General features: G+C 46.9%; 1 protein-coding gene across 4 annotated transcripts in view; it reads right to left on the minus strand.

Annotated features, from left to right (window-relative positions):
• The window catches only part of DENND2B (DENN domain containing 2B), a 176,296-nt gene that overhangs the window by 106,518 nt on the left and 49,846 nt on the right, over nt 1-19,932 (minus strand). For 2 of the 4 annotated variants that reach the window (XM_009186646.3, XM_009186650.3), the window contains one exon: nt 10,786-10,874. The gene's annotated coding sequence lies outside the window, so the exon portion shown is untranslated. Of the gene's footprint in view, nt 1-10,057; nt 10,743-10,785; nt 10,875-19,932 lie in introns of those variants that run through there. The other 2 variants (XM_003910253.5, XM_021926109.2) reach the window with 2 other exon arrangements.

The raw sequence follows: 19,932 nt of genomic DNA on the forward strand, positions 1-19,932 counted from the left end.
CTGCCTGTGGGAGCCTGCAGAAGTAAAAAAGCTGAAGAACAGGATGTTTGACCATCATCTACAGAGTTTGGTCTTCTAAAGCAAAAATAACCTTACATTGTAAACAGCCTCACTCAAAGAGTAAATGTGTGAAGCCTCTACTCTTAGGAACTCCCCATTCTGCCCTAGGCCTGTCTGGGCTCAGCAAGCCCATAAATTGGCACTGTTGATATGACCTTTCCAGGATGCATTTCAACAAGAGATAACAACAAAGCTCAGGGCTTTGGTAGCACTCAAAGAAGATTTGAGGGACTTAAAACACATTGCTAAATTTGGCAGCAAAAGTTCCTGTTCCCTGAAGTTGCAAAAGAAAATCTCTTTATAATTACACTTGCAGATAAGGAGCTACTCATTCTCTTTAGAAACAGATTAGAACCTCCTCATCCCAATCCACCACTCCTCTGAAAGAGGAGTGAGACTGCTGGGGCAAGTCTCACCTGGGGCTGGGATCAGGCTATTTCTTGGGAAGATGAAGTACCAGGAACTTACCTTGATGGCAAAGGTATCAATGCCACAAATGCCCAGAGACATTCGCCACTCTTCACTATCTAGAGCTGTCTGTCTCCCTCACCCTCCCGTCAGCCTTCCCACTTCCCATCCTGCTCTTTGACACTGGGTCTGCCATGTCCCTATCCTGTTGTTCATACAACACATATTACTCCTCAGAGAGGGCCCGCTCAGCCTAGAGGCTCTTTTGATTCGGCCAGATTCCTCCTCTGGTTTATAATTTCTTCACAAAAGCAAGGTACAGGAGCTCCCATCTATATGCTGATTGGGGGATGCTTACCACTGCTCTGCTGATACCGTCTGCCCAAGACACAGAGGAATGGGATATCGCCTCGCTTTTCTCAGCAGAACAAACCCAACAGACAAGCCACAAAGAAAGAAACTCGGCTGCCTGGCGCAGTGACTCACACCTGTAATCCTAGCACTTTGGGAGGCCGAGGCAGATGGAATGCCTGAGCTCAGGAGTTCGAGACAAGCCTGAGCAACATGGTGAAACCCCGTCTCTACTAAAATACAAAAAATTAGCCAGGCATGGCAGCATGCACCTGTAATCGTGGCTACTTGGGAGGCTGAAACCAGAGAATCACTTGAACCTGGGAGGTGGAGGTTGCAGTGAGCTGAGATCATGCCATTGCACTCTAGCCTGGGTGACAGGGCAAGACTTTGAAAAAAAAAAAGAGAAGAAAAAAAAGACGAGAAAAGACAGACAGGCAGACGGCAACACTGCTGAGGCTGGGTGCAGCAGCTCATGCCTGTAATCCCAACACTTTGGAAAGCTGAGGTGGGCAGATCACTTGAGCTCAGTTCGAGACCAGCCTGGGCAACATGAAGAAACCCCATCTCTCTAAAAAATAAAATTATACAAATCAGCCAGGTGTGGTACACACTTGTTACTTCAGAGGCTGAGGTAGGAGGATCGCCTGAGCCAGGGAAGCAGAAGTTGCAGTGAGCCAATATCACACCACTGCACTCTAGCCTGTGTGACAGAGTAAGACCCTCTCTCGGCAGGGGGCGGGGGCGCGGGCACGGTGGCTCACACCTGTAATCCCAGCACTTTGGGAGGCCTACGCACGCGGATCATCTGAGGTCAGGAGTTCAAGACCAGCTTGCCTAACATGGCGAAACCCCATCTATGCTAAAAATACAAAAATTAGCCAGGTGTGATGGTACACACCTGTAGTCCCAGCTACTCGGAAGGCTGAGGCAGGAGAATCACTTGAACCCAGGAGGTGGAAATTGCAGTGAGCCGAGATCGTGCCACTGCATTCCAGCCTGGGCGACAGTGAGATTGTCTCAAGAAAAAAAAAAAGGAATAAACACTACTTGGTTTACAAGAGAATAATAAACATAACAATAACTGCAAACATTTTATTCAGCAAGGAGGCAGGAAGCACTATTTTAGGCACTTTACATTTAGCACTTAGGTTTTGTTAAAACCCTATGAGATAATGCTACCACTGCCTCCCTTTTACAGAAGAGGAACTGTGGCAGGGACAAGTAACTTGTCTAAAGTTACAGAGCTATCAGATGGCAGAGGTAGAATTTGAACCCAATCTGACCCCAGAGCCCAGGCTCTAAACATTACTTTCCTATTGGATGGCTCTTCCCCTAAGACACAGATTTGTCTCTGGGCATCAACTGGCTCACCCTAAACTCTAAAGGAGAGGGGATTGCTCAGAAAACACTGGCATTTTTCCCCACTGAGAAAAGGAAACAGTGATGGCAATATTTATTCAAAGAGCTGGTCTAAGGCTACAGAGCAGAACAAATAAGTTCCCCAAATATCTGTTGACCAAAATTTTCCCAGAGCACCAAGAGAAACCTATCTTCTTACTTTCTAAAGGCTGAGGCCTCCTTGTACTGCTCTATGCATCTGAAAACAAGATTCCAGCCTCTGAGTGGTGACAACCAAGTCAAAATGCTCCCTAGAATCTGGTTGATGGGGTTAAAGAAAAGTTACCCAAATATTTTTAAAGCACCAACTATATATGTTGGCCATTTGGGGAAATAAAAAGTACAAAATATTATACTTGATTTCATACAACTTCAAGGAATCTAGTTGAAAACACAAGATATACACATTCGAAAAGTCAAGTCAGGGCCAGGCACGGTGGCTTACATCTGTACTCCCAGCATTTTAGGAGGCCGAGGCGGGCAGACCACTTGAGGTCAGGAGTTGGCCACTAGCCTGGCCAACATGGTGAAACCCCATCTCTACTAAAAATACAAAAATTAGCCGGGCGTGGTGGCATGTGCCTGTAGTCCCAGCTACTCAGGAGGCTGAGGCAGGAGAATTGCTTGAACCCGGGAGGCGGAGGCTGCAGTGAGCCAAGATCGTGCCACTGCACTCCAGCCTGGGCAACTGAGCAAGACTTTGTCTTAAAAAAAAAAAAAAAGTGTCAAGTCAGGATGTCAATGAGAACACTGAATCCATGCCTTCTACTTTCTGGAAGAGGAGACTGAATCCTAGAGAAGTCAAGTTACTTCCCAAGATCGTCCCAGCAAGTTAGAGACAGAGCTGGAACCAAAATTCAGACCTGCTGACTCCCTGGCTGGGGCTTTCTACTGCTATACGTAGGCAAGAAATTCACAGGAAGGATGGATTACTAACAACAGCAGCAGCTAACATTTATAGAGAGCATATCTGTGTCTAGAACTAAGTCGAGTGCCTTATGTAAATTAACTCATTGAAACCTTACAGTAACCCTTTGAGGTGGGTAATATTATCACTCCCAATTTACAGATGAAAACACCGAGGCTTACAGAGATGAACTCACCAGAAGTCCACAGATAGAGGAAAAAAACAGACTATGAACCCTCAGAGCTGGCTGCAAAGCCTATTCTATGCTCTAAGCTGCGTCTGGAAGAGTACAAGGGCAGTATTTGTGGAAGCAGGGGTAAGGAGGGCTGGAGCAGAGGCCAGGGTCTGGAGCACTGAGAGCAGCTTGTGAAGGGCCTCCAACGCCACAATGAGAAAGACCTTGGGCCCCACCTAGGCTGACCAGCAGGAAAGGGGCAGGCAAGAAGCAGTTCCGGATGGACTGGTCTCCCCTGCCTGTGAGGGGTGAGCATCCCACAGCAGGAGGAAAGAGCTGAACCTCTGAAGCTGGGTTGACAAAGACTACCTCAGACTCAGGATTTCTGGCTTCTCCAGTGTGAGCGGCTGCCGTGTCCTCAAAATATCATTGGCTCCTACTCCTTCCTCTTAAAGGACACTCTCAAGTACCTTCCTAACATGTAGGGCCAGGTCTGAAAGGGCAGTCCTCCTCGGCTGCTGGTGACTTTCCAAAGCAACTGTCTTTCTCTCCTTACCTTGCCCGTGGCCCCCTGTGCCCTTTCTTTGATCCTTCTGCCTGATGCAGCAGCCGTAAGACATGGGGAGCTGTCTGTCAAGTGGCAGGAACTGAACACAAGCAGCTTTGTGCAGTGGGGAGGAAATCTTGTGTTATTAGGAAATCTCATATGATTACACACCCAGGACTGCACAGACCCCAGACCACACTACCTGGGGTCTTGACAGAAAGATGAACCAGATCCAAAATAGCAGCTACTTCTTTTTTTTTTTTTTTTTGAGACGAAGTCTTGCTCTGTCACCCAAGCTGGAGTGCAGTGGTACGATCTCAGCTCACTCCAACCTCCGCCTCCCAGGTTCAAGCTGTTCTCCTACCTCAGCCTACTCAGTAGCTGGGATTATTGATACACACCACTATTTCTAGCTAGTTTTTGTATTTTCAGTAGAGACAGCTTTTTACCATATTGGCCAGGCTGGTCTCGAACACTGACCTCAAGTGATCCACCCACCCCGGCCTACCAAAGTGTCGGAATTACAGATGTCAGCCACCGTGCCCAACCAGCAGCTACGTCTGAAAGAAGAATCTGGTTTGTTCCCAGCATAGTAACATCAACCTGATTGAGAGACACCAGCCCACTCTCTTCAAAATGCTGCTCTAAGTTGATAATAATATACTGGAAAGCACTGAACATTTACTATGCACCAGGCACTGGCCTATTTACATGCATCATTTCATTTAATCCTTACCACAACTCTATCAAGTACTATTACATCCATTCTACAGATGCCTCAAAGAAGGCTGATGCACGCAGAGATTAAATAACCTACCTAAGGTCACACAGCAAGGTCAGGTTCTAAAGTTAGGCCTCTAAGACTCCTGAGCTATAGCTTTTAATCACTGCACTGCACTGCACTGCATGTCAGATACATTAAATGCAAATGATTCCATCAGAATTGCTCTAAGGCAGCACCATGCACTCACTCAGTACCTAAGAGTCACTGAGAGTTGAACAAACATACCACAGGCTAGTTCATTTGAAAACAATCTATAAAACTCAGTTGTCAGAACTCCATAAGGTAGCCTGTGTTCCAAGTCACAAGCACACCAAAAATCAGTTCCTCAAACAAAACTAGAGTTTTAAAAATAGCTGACTTGATCGTTTCTTTCCAACTTTCCCATTTCCCCTTTCCTATGACTCCCTCCCACATACCCCATCCTTTGACACTGTCAGAGAAGCTTCAACACAGGCCTAGAACCCTCACCCTCCTATTTCCAGTCCTTCAGTTGGCTCTCTTCCTTCATTCAAATAGTGCTTGAAATCAGTCTCTTGGATCCTGCTCCTTTTTCCCAGCCTAAGAGCATGAGATGGTCATTAACCCGACCATCAAAACTCAGAACTGCAGCAGGTCTGTGCTGCTTCTCTCTTAATCACACTGAGAGTTCGGGAGAGAGGGGAAGAAATAACTACAACACAACATCTATTATAATATGACATAGATAGGAGTAAGGTCCATACTTGATACTCCTGTGTTCCTTCCCAGATCTTGGCCCAGACACTCCGTATTCACTGACTAAATGGGTGAACAGACCAACACTGCATAGACGGGCGCCAGAGATGCCTCAGAGCCAAAAGCAAAACACAGAGGTGTTAACCCCAATGCCAGCCACCCCTACCCCCTCCAGTGCTTCTGAGGGCCTGCACAACACTGTACCCCTGAGTGCCCTGAGGGCAGTCTGGCCTTCTGCTAAATTGTGTAGGCCTCCGAGGTCAGCCCTTCGCTCGATCACCATCTGCTGCTCCTGAGAACTGCCTCCGGCCAGGGCCCCTTGCCCAGCGCCTCACTCCTGCTTCCTTCCGGTAGCCTTCCTCCTGCCTCAGATCTTGTCTCCTGTAACCCTCAGTTTATCTCATTTTTTCCCAGTTCCAAATAATCCTCCATCCACTATGTGATTTCCTACAGTCCATCTCCAGCTCACACACAACCCCTTTGGTGATGACAGGTCACACAGAGGAAGAGTCTGGAGCTCTGAGAAACTGTGGTGGTTTCGCGACAAGCCTGTAGGAATAGGTTCTGCTTTGGTTAAAAAGGCTTCATACGCTAACAGCAAATAATTCACTCTTTTATAAGGACAGTGAAATGTAACATTCAGGCAGTTTTAGATGAGAAGAGTATACTGATAGTTTCAACAGCCTCCCCAACAACAGTATATTCATTACATCAGAGCCAAAAAAATAACAGAAGTGGTCTTTACAGAAATTCTTCAATAAGGTAGTCTAGACTCATTTAACACCCTCCTCTCCCTTCAGAAGACACACACACACACACACACACACACACACACACACACGAGCTTTCTGGGGCCTATGGCTAGAAATAGAGACCTCAGGTTTTTTCTATCAGCACAATATTATGTGGCATGTTCCCCTAAGACAGATGCACCCAGTAGTTCCCCCGACCCACCTACTGAGACAGACACACACAGCACCTCCCCTCCAGGATGAAACGAATGCCCAGCCTCCCCAGCCCCCGCCTGCCAGGAGAAGGTTCACACTAATGCAAGTTTTCCCACAGGCTTTAAAGACAAATCTCTGCAGACTACGCCAGATGGTCTTTTTTTTTTTTTTTGTTTCATGCCCTCCTGGCCCCTTCTCCACTTTCCACGGTCCCTCCAACTCAAAGAACTCAATTATCTGCCTGCAGATTTTCCCTTCCCCTCCTCACAGCCTGCCCTAAACACACCCGCCTCCCAAGCCCAAGCAGAGGCACAGAAGGAAGGCCAAGCCAGAGCTTGGAAGGGCTGCTGCCAGGCCTCCCCCAGCCTCAACTATGTGTTCCCTGGGCTTGGCTGCCTCAGACCACTCTCTTAGGCCCAACAGTGGAAATGGGGACACTTCCAGGGCAATGATAGTTAACAGCTAAGAGGAGTGACAGGAAGGAAGACATATTCTTCAATCCTTTAGTCCCACTTGCCCCACAGGAAGGTGCTTCAAAAGGTCCAGGCCTCAGACCCTCCCATCTCCCTGAGGTGCTAGGTGGACCTCCTGTAAAGCAGTTCTTAGAATCAGATGCGGCGGGGAGTGGGGTACAGCCTCTCTTGGGTCTAGGCTACCAGTGGGGCCATGATACTTGGATTGCCCTCCTGAATCTGTACCCCCGCCCTTCATTCCAGGGAAAGAGGCTGAACCAGCAGAACAAAGGGTGCCCTTGGCCTGTTCTCCAGTGTATTTCAAAGTTTCATCTTCCCTGGGTGACTGATATCTAATTTTAGAGAGAGGAAGCCCAAGGGGAGAAGGTACAGGAAGGGGAGTAGAAGAAGGAGGAAAGAGGGAGTGAGAACAGGAATGTTACTTTTTAATCCTTAAGGAACATAGACAGATCCAATTTGTGACTCAGCTCGGGAAGCCGGACTGCTGGGAGTGGGGAACAGCTGCAGCCCCAATCTAAGCTGTGGGCAGCTTCTCCTTCGGGCCTTAGAGGCTGTTGTGACATGACTCACCTAGAAGGGGAGCTGCTTCCTTTGTTTCGTTTTTGTTGTTTTTTTTTTTTAATCTGCCTACTATGGGTCTGCTCAAGGGCTTCTTCCCAAACACCACTCCGGGACATGGCTGGCAGGTTTTCCCCACCTCACAGTAAAGCTGGGGCTGTGGGTGAGGCACTCTAGTATGCCATACGCCCTATCGACTCACTGAGGACAGACCTGGGACTCTCCTTGCCTGGAGTCTCCCTTCCCCTGCTCTTCCATTCCTTGGCACAGTCCCACGGCATATCAAGAATCTCTGCCCTTGGAAATCCCACTTCCTTGTTTCTTTTCTTTCCCCAAAAGCTGTAGCCTTACGAGTTCCTGAAAGACCTGCCCAGCTCCCAAGAAGTCTTTCAGAGCAGTAACACTTTCTCCCAGTTAGAACCCTGCCTTCTAAACCCAGAATGGAGGAGAAAGACCTCTTTGCCCACTGCTGAGTCTCCCCAGCAGGACCCAGCTGCACGAGGGAAACAGGCCTGGCACTCATAGCCTCTCTTCCAGCTGCTAAAGTGTGTGGTGCCACAAATACAGGCAGCTATGGGACACAGGAAAAGCGACGGGTCTTTTGGAATACCTCTCCTCTGTACTATATATAAACACATGAGTCAGGTGACCAAGGAAAGCTTCCTCTCTGCAGGATCGTCTATGAGGCTCCAGGTCTATGGTGAACGTCACTCTTATGAAATGACCCAACCCAAGGAAAGCAACATTTGTTTCCTTAAACATCCTGAAGAAGTCTTTTCAGATTTTTCTCATGTTTACTTATAAATGCAGAAAGGAAGACGGCACTTTATAAAATGAGAGAACCAGAACCGAGAGGCAAAGTGACTTTCCAGGGAGGGCTGGGTCATTCCTCAAGCTTCAATTCACAACATGTTACATTAGATAGGATGTGACTTGTTTCTAACTATTTTCACGGAAGTTATCCCACTGGCTCCTTCCAACAGTCCTGTGAAGTTGTTCTTATCATTACCTCCATCTCACAGGTAAGAATCTGAAGCTCCTATTAGTTAAGATACTTGCCTGTGGCCACCCTATGGGAACAGAATCTAGCCATCGACTCAAGTCCAGCAACCCAAATCCATTCATCTTTCTGCTATACCAAAAGAAAGAGCACCAACTCCTGAAACTGGGTCTCTGCTAGCCCTCTTCACACATGTGGGGATGGTAAAATTGAAGAGCTCCAACTACACACACATGTAGAAAAGAAGGCTGAGGTTCTGGATTTACACTGCCAACTGAAGGGCCCACTGGCTCAGTATTATGCCACATCCCTCCAGCAAAATGTAGGTTTCAACTAAGCAGAGGATCCCTGGAGTGTAGCAAAAGGAGGAATAACTTCAGAAGTGGCCCATCTGAGGTCCAGGGCCACGGAGTTCACCCTTGTGGACCCTCAGGCCACAACCATGATGCATACATGTACACGTTTAGGGAGCCAGAACTGGGGACATGGCCAGTGCTTGCATTGGCAAGCTGACCCGAAGTTAATCAGAATGCCCCCTCATTGTTTGCCAGAATACAAAAGACATTCTGTTCAGAAAGTTCAAGAAGAAAAACCGAAGAGCCAGGACAGCAGCTGTTCCCTCATCCCACAGAGAAACCAAAGGCATTTGCAAAGTTCCCTGAGGCCAAGAAGTGAATTTAAGACATAACATGGCTCAAGTGGAAGCACATTCCCTGATGGGTCTCCCTTGCAGGGAGTGTTTGCTGCATTCATCCTCCTAACAATATTACTGACAACCCCACTACTCTACCACCTAGGAAGCTGCCTTTCTGGGAAGGTCTCCTTTCCTAGGCCACACTGAGCTCACCACGTACCACTCCTCCAGGTCAGAATAAGTTTTACCTAAACTTCGGACAATCAGTGTAGGAGTGCACAGCGTGGACGCTGCGTGCCCTGAGATTTGGTCAAAATGTAACCAAAGGAATCCACCCGGCACAACTACAGTGCCTCATGTCCCCCAGCTCTTAGCAGCTGCCGCTGAGAGCTCACTCTGGGACATCTGTATGAGAAACCTGTTTGCAGGCCCCCCAACCCCAAGCCAGCCCCCTCCCCCACCTCCTAGGAAAGTCTGTGGTCGACCTTTTAATGTGGGAGGACAGCTTGATTCTTACCAAGCTGCCTGGAAGAGAGTGTGCAAAACCCCAGCTCAGGCATCCCTCTGTCCTAATAAACGCTCTAGAGGAACTTGGAACTCACCACAGGCTCCTCGCTGAGCTTAATTAGCTTTTTTTTTTTTTTTTTTTCCATTACAGGTCAGACATAGCAGCACCAAGAGACAAAACAGACAGTGTTCACTAGGACGAACAAGTGGCTCAAAAGGCACTGGAGTTTCCCTGTAAGAACTACAAACACCACGGGAGTGATGTTAACTCAGTTTCTTCCATATAAAAGATGCTTCCTGTAAAAATATCCTGTCCCTTTGTGCTAAATAAAAGTAAAATGATGCTTTTTAGAGTGAAGTCTAAACACCTCAGATTCAGCAAGAGTGAGATCAGCTAGATTTGCAAAGTCAAGAAAATTGGCTGTTTCCCTCCTCCTTAAGCTAATAGAATCCAACTGTTGGAGCATGACATCATTCTTGAGCCCCAAACCCCGAGCAGGGACTACAGACACTCGCCTGCCTCCCAGAAAACAGCCGGAGAGAAGGGCCAGGAAAGAAGGCCAAACGATCCCAGCCCGGAGCTGCCCTTACCTGAAAGTCTCCCTGCTTTCCTGCCCACTCCATTCTCACACCACAGCCGGCTAGGGAGCCCACGGCCCCCAAATCCACTGGCTTAAGCTCCGATACCTGCTGCGAGCTTCCCACAGCTCCTTCCTCTGACCTTTCGCGGCGCTCCTCGCAGCCAAGTGAGCAGAGCACTGCTAGCCGGCCAGGCCAGTTGTCATGGAGACCCTGTCCTCGCTAGGCGGGTGCGCGCACAGCAGCGCGCTCTTGGCCTAGCGCGTGCACAAGGGCGCTCTCTTTTTCTTTCTCTCTCTCTCTCTCTCTCTCTCTCTCTCTCTCTCTCTCTCAGTTCTGGGAGGCTTCCATGAAACAGCACTGTCTTTTGATCAGCTCGGTTTTTGCACGCATTCCACTCCTCCTACCTCCCTTCCAGTCCAACAGAGGCTCTGAACTGCTCCTGGGAACTTGCTTGAACAGCTCAGAGGGGAGAAAGGAGAAGACAGTGAGTGGACTTGTTTTCTTCCCCTCCAGGGTCTCACTTTTTATAACTTGGAAGAATCCCTGCCGGGGGGGAGGGAGCTAGCTGAAACGCTCGGAGGGGAAGCCAGCCCTTCCTCTGGGTCCTGGAGCTCGGGTAGGAGGGACCCTGATGTGCTGCCTTGACTTGTTTGTGCACTTGGGATTTTTCCGGGCACAACTGGGGCGGAAATGCACTCATATCCCAGGAGCTCGCCTGGACTGGCCTCTCTGCTTACCTTGCTGCCTGTCCAGGTTGTGGCGATGGCTTTAACCAGTGCAGGGACTCATGGTACTAGTGGTGGCGCCTAAGCAGTCTCTCATCTTCCTGAAATGGAGAGCAAAGACACTCGGTCAGGACCAGAAAGAATCCTGGGCAAGTCGAGAGTCACAACCCAGATGACAAACCTCATACAAATACAGTCTTGTCTCTCTGCCCTGCTCAGGGTCTGCAGCTAAGGCACAGGCTTCATGGGAGCTGCTGTCACAGCCAGCAATAATAATGCTCCTGTCAGAAAATAAGCACAGTCCCTGGGACACGGCAGACCCCCTAAGTTTAGTCCCATCCCCATCCCCATCCTGTCCCTTCCTCTCCCCCCTCCCCAGCATACATTTCTGCTTTGTAACATTCTTTTTACATGTATCATTTTGTTTGATCCTCATAACCTTTTGAAATACACTGCACAGATATTTTTATGACCATTTTTTCAAGTTTATTTATTATCTTTTTAAATTTCTTTTAGAGACAGGATCTTGCTCCGTTGCCCAAGCTGGAGTGCAGTGGTGCAATCATAGCTCACTACATCATCAAACTCCTTGGCTCATGTGACCCTCCTGCCTCAGCCTCTGAAGTAGCTGGGACTACAGGCATGCACCACCATGCCTGGCTACTTTTTTAATTTTTATTTTTATAGAGACAGGGTCTCACTATGTTGCCCAGGCTGGTTTTGAACTCCTGTCTTCATGCAATCCTCCTGCCTCAGCCTCCCAAAGTACCGAAATTACAGGCGTAAGCCAGCATACTGGCCTTATGGCCATTTTATAGATGGAAAAACTGAGACTCAGAGAGATTAAACATTTGATCTGCACTTATACAGTTAGGCAGTCAAAGAACTAAGAGAAGAAATCAGCCAAGTTCCCCCTAGTCCAGCACACTTTCCACTAAAGTATATTGCCACGTGATTTCAAAAACTGTCAACTTTTTGATAACCGGTTATGAGATAATACTGGGATCCCAAGGGAAGGTGGAGCATCCTTGTTAAGTTGTGGTGAGATACACTGACTACCATCCTTTCAGCCTAAAGACCTTAAGACAGCATCTCTGAGATATAAAATGTCCCGATGCACCAGCCCTACCCCACAGCTATGTATGACCTTACACTTTCCTAAACTACTCTCAAAATCTTGGCTCATCTGTTCGACATGACAAGTCTGAAAGTTAGGGCTGGCATTATTATACTAATTTAACATATTTTTTAAAAACAATTCTACAACAAGTAAAATTACTTGCCCCAGGTCACGGAACCAGGAAATAAAACCTAGAAACAATCCCCAAGCCTTTCAACTCTCTTGAGTACATTAAGCACAGTGGTTGCAATAGCACCAGGGGTCAGAAGACCTTGGCAGTGCCTGACTCTACCAGTAACGGGCCACGTGCCACTGGGCAAGTCACGTGACTTCCCCCTTTTCACCTGCAGAGTCTACTGACAGGGCTGGGGCTGAACATCGGAAGAGATGCTGTCCTTGAAAGCACTCTCAAGTCAGGCACTGAACTAAGAACTTCGCTCCTCTCAGCAACTCCTCACCAAAAACCAACAAAAAACACTGGGACAGTTAATACCCTCCCCAGGATGAGGACACTGAGGCTTAAGAAGGATATTTTCCAATGTTGCTCCCAAAAACAGTGCTAAAGGTCCTGATGTTATTTATTTATTTATTTATTGGCATGAGGTCTTACTATGTTGCCCAGGCTGGTCTTGAACTCCTGAGCTCAAGCAATCCTCCCACCTCGGCCTCCTGAGTACCTGGGAATATAGGTGTGTACCACCACACACAGCCTGATAGAATCTGTAATGCATCCTATGCAGAATCTCGTGGTTTTTTTTTTTTTTTCATTAATTTCCAGCATATCACAACATTCTCAAAACAAGATTCTAATTGACTTGAGTTTAAAAGGTAAATATATACCAGAAGTTAAGGTAGGAGAAGTGCTATAAAATCCAACAGGAAATGACAGAATGGCACAAATCCTAAATGGGGGGCACTACTGCTTTAGTGAAGCAATCAGAGCTTCAAAGGGAGTGAACTTAATCACCCACTATAAATCCCCAACCTCACGCAAGCCCCAGCTGAAGAATCCCAAGTCTACAAAGAAAGACAAGATAGAAGGGCAAACGCAGTATCATCAAATCACTAAAATTCCGCCTCTTCCTTTTCCAAAAGGCATCCCTCTGCTCTCCTCCTGATGCTCAAAATGCACATTCCACTTGCCCAGTCTCCATCCTGAGAAAGAAGAGGTGATTCCACCCCTATCTACAATAAGATAATATTAATAATACAGTAGTAACACCAATTAACACTTATTGAGCCCCTACCATATGCTAGGCATTCTTTTAAGCAGTATGAGGGACAAGGGGTCAGGACTGAGTACTAGAGCTGATACAAGTCAGTTCCTGAAGGAATCCAAACTTAAAAAGCCCTCCAAACCAGACCCAGAATGCGGGCCATGCTCCCCCTAGTGGCATGCTGGAGTTATGGAGGCTCCTTAGGGCCTTGTCCTGGAGGAAGGGACAAAGGAAGGGCCCCATTAGTGAGATAACTGGAATGCCTGCTTGGGTGATGCTACTGTGTCCATACTCCTGGAACTGGGCAGAGCCAGGGACAGTTGAATCCCGCCACTGCCTCTGCAAGGCTGGATTCAGACCAATCCTACCTGACCTTTCTGAAGGATAAGGATCTGACAACCTTATATAAGCTCTCTGCTGTCTGCTGAGAGGCCTGCAAGCATACGTGTGCCAGAAACCTTGGAGACATCCTCGACTCTCCCTTTTTCTTTTTCCCCACATCCAATCCATTTCCCAACTGCAAACAATTCTACTTCCAAAATATATCTTTTATCGGTCCACTTTTCTTCACCTCTGATGCTACCCATCTCTCAACTGAATTATTGCAAAAACCTCCTAATTGCCCCAGCTTCCACTCTCCCCTCACAAAACCATTAGAGCTGTCTGAATCACCTTGTTTTACACCAGATCAGGTCATTTCCTGCTTAACACACTTCATTGACTTCCCACTACACTTAGGATAAAATCTAACTTCTTACCAGGACCTACAAGGTCCAGCGTGATTCTCCTCCTGCCTTCTTTCAGCACATTTCCTGCCCTTCCCTGACTGTGCACCGGCCACATACAACTGCTTTTAGTTCCCCCGAAGTGTCATATTTTTTCCAGGTTGTTTCCCGTTGCCGGGACACTCCCCTCCCAAGCAGTCTTTGCCTGGATAGTTCTTACTCACCTTGCCTCACCTTGACTTTCCTGTCTCTTGACTTTCACAATCGTCCAGTCTAAATGAGGTTCCCATACTTATCCTTCAGAGCACTCACCATGCTGTGTAATTATGCATTCGTACAGTTATCTGCTTAATCTCAGTCTTCCCTCATGAGTTCCTTAGGATACGAACTTTGACTATTTTGCTAACCACCAATATTCCCTGCACTAAGTGCAGGGCCCAGCTCACAGCTGGCACTCAATAAATATCTGCTGAATAAAATGCATAAAACCCCATTTCTTCCTGTCCAACAGGAAGAAGAAACTTAGAGCAGCTATTTCATGTCACTCATTGCCTCTTTTCATAGACTCACAAACTATAATTACATTTCTTTTCCTCATGTGCCTTGCCTGTGGGCACAACCAAAAATTCCTGTAAAGTCTCCTTGTGGTTTGTTTCCCAGAACTTTCCTGGTCACTCTCCTGCGGCTGCCCTCCAGGGTTTTATAGCTGCTTCCATTACTAGTGCCCACTCACAGGCCTCTACCACCATCAGGTCATTGCCAGAGCACTGTGTAGGAATGGCCCAGCTCCCACGATGACAAGGTTCTCTCAGGCCAGCAGCTCCGAGGACAAAACGCCTCCTCTCCCCACCATGGTGCAGGCCACTATGATTGTAAAAAAAATACATTTTTACTTAAAAAAAAAAAAAAAGTCTTACATTTTATAATTGGGAGATGGGTGTAAAAAGTTCAGAAAACAGGGGTTCTATTACTAAAAAGAATTTTCAACACTACGGTCTGGAGGAAAAATGAAGGTCTAAACAACAGCAACAGCAGTGTGAATACATCCAGCGTTCCCTCTTCTGGCCTACGCTCCCACCCAAATCTGAAATCCTCTGGCTTCATCTCTTGCCCACACCTCCCCTGCTACCAACCACCCCATTACAGGCACAACCACAGGACACTGCCTGGTTCTTTGAACACTGCCTGCATTTTCCTCTCCCTCCCTCTATGGCTCATGCTGTTACCTTTATCTGAATGCCTCTCCTTCCCCCACTAACAAAATCTTACTGCCTTCAAGGTCCAACTCAGTTATCACCTCCTCTGTAAACTATTTTTCAATCTCCTGACAGAATCTGTTTGTCTCTTCTGCAAATCAACAGCAGTTTAAAGATGCCTTTATTATAGTGTTGATATCACTTTATCACTGTTACTTGCACACCTGTCTCCCCCACAGACCTGAGCTCCTCGAGGTGTATCCATTTTAGTCTTTTTTTTGTTTTTTTTTTTGTTTTTTTTTTGAGATGGAGTCTCGCTCTGTCACCCAGGCTGGAGTGCAGTGGTGTGATCTCGGCTCACTGCAAACTCCACCTCCCGTTTTCATGCCATTCTCCTGCCTCAGCCACCCGAGTAGCTGGGACTACAGGCACCCGCAACCACGCCCGGCTAATTTTTTATATTTTTTAGTAGAGACGGGGTTTCACCTTGTTAGCCAGGATGGTCTTGATCTCCTGACCTCGTGATCCGCCTCGGCCTCCCAAAGTGCTGGGATTAGAGGCGTGAGCCACTGCGCCCGGCCCCACTTTAGTATTTCATTCAATGTGTGCAATGAGTGCCTGTGAGATAAATGAATCATTGAAAAGACTCTCCAAACAAACAACAGAAACAGCTATATCCTCTCTAAGGTGAGGGAATTTGAATGGATGGCCCTACATTGCACAAGAAAATACATATATGTAAATGATGATCGGATTCCAGATTAGGTCACTAGAGGGGTTTATAGTACTTTCTTGTCTCTTTAAAGACAACTGAAATTCTGAACCTGAAAACATAGGAACAGAGTAAGTCTTTTAAAGTCACTCCTTACTTTGGGATCAAAGAAATTCAAGTAAAATGGGCTGTTGTTTCAATATTATTGGTTGGATCTTGAAATGCCTAGGAGATGTCTAATTTCAAATGACTCTGGGAAGCCTAGTTCCTAATGCCCACCAGACTGGGGTCCAGTGGTATTCCCACTGAAAACATCCAGTTCTACCAAATTAATGGGTGATCAGGTCAAGTACAGTGGCTCACACCTGTAATCCCAGCACTTTGGGAGGCTGGGGCAGGAGAACTGCTTGAGCCCAGGAGTTCAAGACCAGCCTGGGCAACATAAGGAAACCCCATCTCTACAAATAATTTTTAAAAATTGGCTGGGCATAGTGGCACATGCCTGTGGTCTCAGTTACTCAGGAGGCTGAAGTGGGAGGATCGCTTGAGCCTGGGAGGTTAAGGCTGCAGTGAGACATCATCACATCACTGCACTCCAGCCTGGGTGACAAGAGCAAAACTGTGTCTCAAAAAAAAAAAAAACAAAAAAACAAAATGGGGAATCAAACATGCTCCCTTCCACCAATCCTCCTACACTGGGTTCTAGCTGCCATTTATGGAAGAGCCCTTAAGAGTTTTATAATTTTCCTCTTCTGCCTGTGAATGGCAATGTGCTAAGGAGGGAAGCTTTTAAAATTCAGTAGTAGACAACTAGCAGGCTGGAGCCCAGTCCTGGCTTCCAGCTTTCTGGAATGGTAAAATCCTGGGCAAGTCCCTGTCTCCCTTAGGGCCTTTGCTTTTTCCTCCACATGAGAGGGCTGGACTAGCTGTTCAAGCATCCTTCGGCTTGACTGTCCTACTGCATCGTTCTACTGCAGTCAGCCAGACCTACTGCTTTCTGAGTAAGTCCAAAGCAACAGAAAGACTTCTTGCTTTCAGGGGCTACAGTCTTTATCCAACTCTCAGCAGAACCCCGGGCTTGGGGCTTTGAGGTCAGACAGAGGACCATCACCAATGAAAAGTAGCCTTTTTTGGAAGCAAAAAATGGGAGATTCAGGCTTCCTGCCTAAGGAGGGCTGGACAGAGAAGAAATGTACTGAATTACAGGATGGAGAAATTAGGAAATGGCCTGGGAAGTACTTGGAAGAGAACTGAGGCTCCTGCTGAGGTCCTTGCTCAGACTCACCCCTACCCCTAAGTCTGAGACAGAGTTGCCTTTACAAAGCAGATATTGAACACCTGACAATACCTAAGTTCTCTTGGAAGACAATCTGTCTACTGCAAATCAAGCAGTCTCTACCTGGGTGCTATGAGGGCCTTCAGATCAACAAAACAAATCTCCCTCCAGATGGCAATCCTGGGCCCCCTCCACCTGAAAGTCACATCTGGCAGGACCTCCATAGTGTTGGCCGCTGCCACACAAATTTTGCTTGCAGACTTCCTAGGAAGGTAGAGAAATACCCATTCTGTGTTCAAGTCCTAGTGTTTTATGATAGGAAGTTTTCCCAGGTCCTTACTCCTGACCTAATTCTCCCTGCCTCTCCTACCACCACCACCCAACCCCTGACGACCTTAAGACTCTGAACCAGAGAAGTGTGGAATTCAGCCTATAATTCACCTAGACCCCACAGCCCTGCGGTGAAGCAGCTAGCACACACCTTCACGCTGGGTTGTGCCCCTTCTCCTTCAGTCTGATAACCATCCAGCCCTAGTTCACCTCTGCTCAGCTCACAATCCTCCGTATAAAGCTCGACGTCCAGGTACTCACGACACAGGTACTCATGGCTTGCTCCAGTTTCTTAGAGTCTCTGTGATAACGTTCATATATGAGCCAATTATCTGAAATCTCTCAAATCCACAGGCCCCTGACTGCTGTTCCTCATTAAGCCGGAGCATTTTAACACTGGGCCACATAAACATAGGCTTGGGGCCAGGAAAGAGTGGACCAAGGAAGCAATACCCTAGACCCCTAGGAAAGCACCATTTTATCCTTCTAGAATAGGCTTTCTGGCCGGGTGTGGTGGCTCACGCCTATAATCCCAGCACTTTGGGAGGCCAAGGCGGGCGGATCACTTGAGGTCAGGAGTTTGAGACAAGCCTGGGCAATACGGCAAAACTCGTCTCTACTAAAAATACACAAACTAGCCAGGCATGGTGGCAGGCGCCCGTAATCCCAGCTACTCAGGAGGCTAAGGTGGGAGAATCACTTGAACCCAGAAGGTGGAGGTTGCAGTGAGCCGAGATCACACCACTGTACTCACACCAGTGGGCAACAGAGCAAGACTCTGTCTCGAATAATAGTAATAGGCTTTCCAAGCTTAGCTGGCTCACAACTCTGAGTTCAACAATGACCTTAACGTATCATGATTAAAAGCTTCAGGACTGGGGAGGCAAGGTGCAAAGTGGAGGGAAAGGGAAGAGATAGGGGATTAAGAGGAATGTGGACTCAAGCTGCTTTTCTATGATCTACCCAGGAAAATACCTTGAGCCTGGGAAAGAAGTACCCCTCAGAGTAAGATCTGGGCAAGGCTATGGGAAGTGTGAGCCCAGACTGTGTCCACCTCCTCAATCCTAGCTCCCCTCATTCTCCCTGGCTAGACTGATTCTCTAGCCCTACTCCCAGTACTCCTCAGAACAGGCTGCCACTCCAGCGCCAGCCATGCCCCACTGCCTTGTGTGACTGCACCAAGGCTCATTCAGCTTATTTCTCCTGCTAGCCGTAATGTTCTTTAGAGACAGAACTGTGTCTTAACTCTGAATTCTAGCTTAGGGCTGTGTACCAAGTACAATTAATAAATTTTTAAATGAATGAACTAATAAAACCAACTAATTGATCCAACTAAAAAGGGTATTAACAGTGTCACCACAGAACCTAGACCACTTGATGCTTAACACCTCACAGTAGTCCAGAGTTTCCAAGGTGGGGTGTGTATACAAGATGATTATAAGTGGTATATGGACAAACATTTTTAAAATTTTTTAAACTTTTATATTATCTTAATGTATAGAAGAACAAAGATAGCCAGCTACTAACCTCATTATTACCAATCTCATTATTATATCAATACTAAAGAAGTTATATTTTCTATTTGCTTTTAGTATTGTTTTATAGCAGGTAGAAGTTTAAGGAGAGGCCAGGCTTGGTGGCTCACGTCTGTAATCCCAACAATCTGAGAGGCCAAGACGGGAAGATTGCTTGAGCTCAGGAGTTTGAGACCAGCCTGGGCAACGTGGCAAAACCCCTAACTCTACAAAAAATAAAAAACTTAGCCAGGTGTGGTGGCACACACCTGTGGGCCTGGCTACTTTTGAGGCTGAGGTGGGAAGATCACTTGAGCCCAGCAGGAGGTCAAGGCTGCAGGGAGCCATGATCAAGCCACTGCACTCCAGAGCCTGGGTGACAGAGTGAGACCCTGTCTCAAAAAAAAAAAAGAGTTTAAGGAAAAATGGGATATTTGTGTAACCTCAAAGTATCTCTCCCAGAATATTTATTAATTACAAAGGCAGAAATAGTTAACCTCACAGTGGAGAAATTGGCAGATATCACCTTAATCAAGTGATCAATGTTAACACTACATGCAATAAGACATATTGACACCATGTGCCCCAATACCATGCGCTGAGAAGGGCATTTCACCTCTGTGGTGCTCTTCCCAAATCCATGACCTTAATCTAATTATGAGAAAACATCAAGTAAACCCAACCTAAGGGATAATCTACAAAATACCTGATCAGTACTCCGCAAAAGGGCCTGGGTCATGAAAAACAAGGACAGACTGAGGAACTGTCACAGATTAGAGGAGACTAAGGAGACGCAGCAACTAAATGCAACATGGGATCCTGGATTCCATCCTGGAATAGAAAAAGGAGTTTCATAGGAAAAACTGGTGAAATCCCAACTAAGTCTATATCAGTATCAATTTTAGTTTTGATCACTGTACTGTAGTTACACAAGATTAGGAGAATTTGTACTGCCATTGCAACTTTTCTCTAAGTCTAAAATTATTTAAAAGTAAAAAGTTTTTAAAAAGCCAAATTTAAAAGTAAGTAAATAAAAGTACATATAGTACGTGGTTATAGGAGAAAATCA

The sequence above is a fragment of the Papio anubis genome, chromosome 12, assembly GCF_008728515.1.
Source record: "Papio anubis isolate 15944 chromosome 12, Panubis1.0, whole genome shotgun sequence".
Taxonomy (NCBI): Eukaryota; Metazoa; Chordata; class Mammalia; order Primates; family Cercopithecidae; genus Papio; species Papio anubis.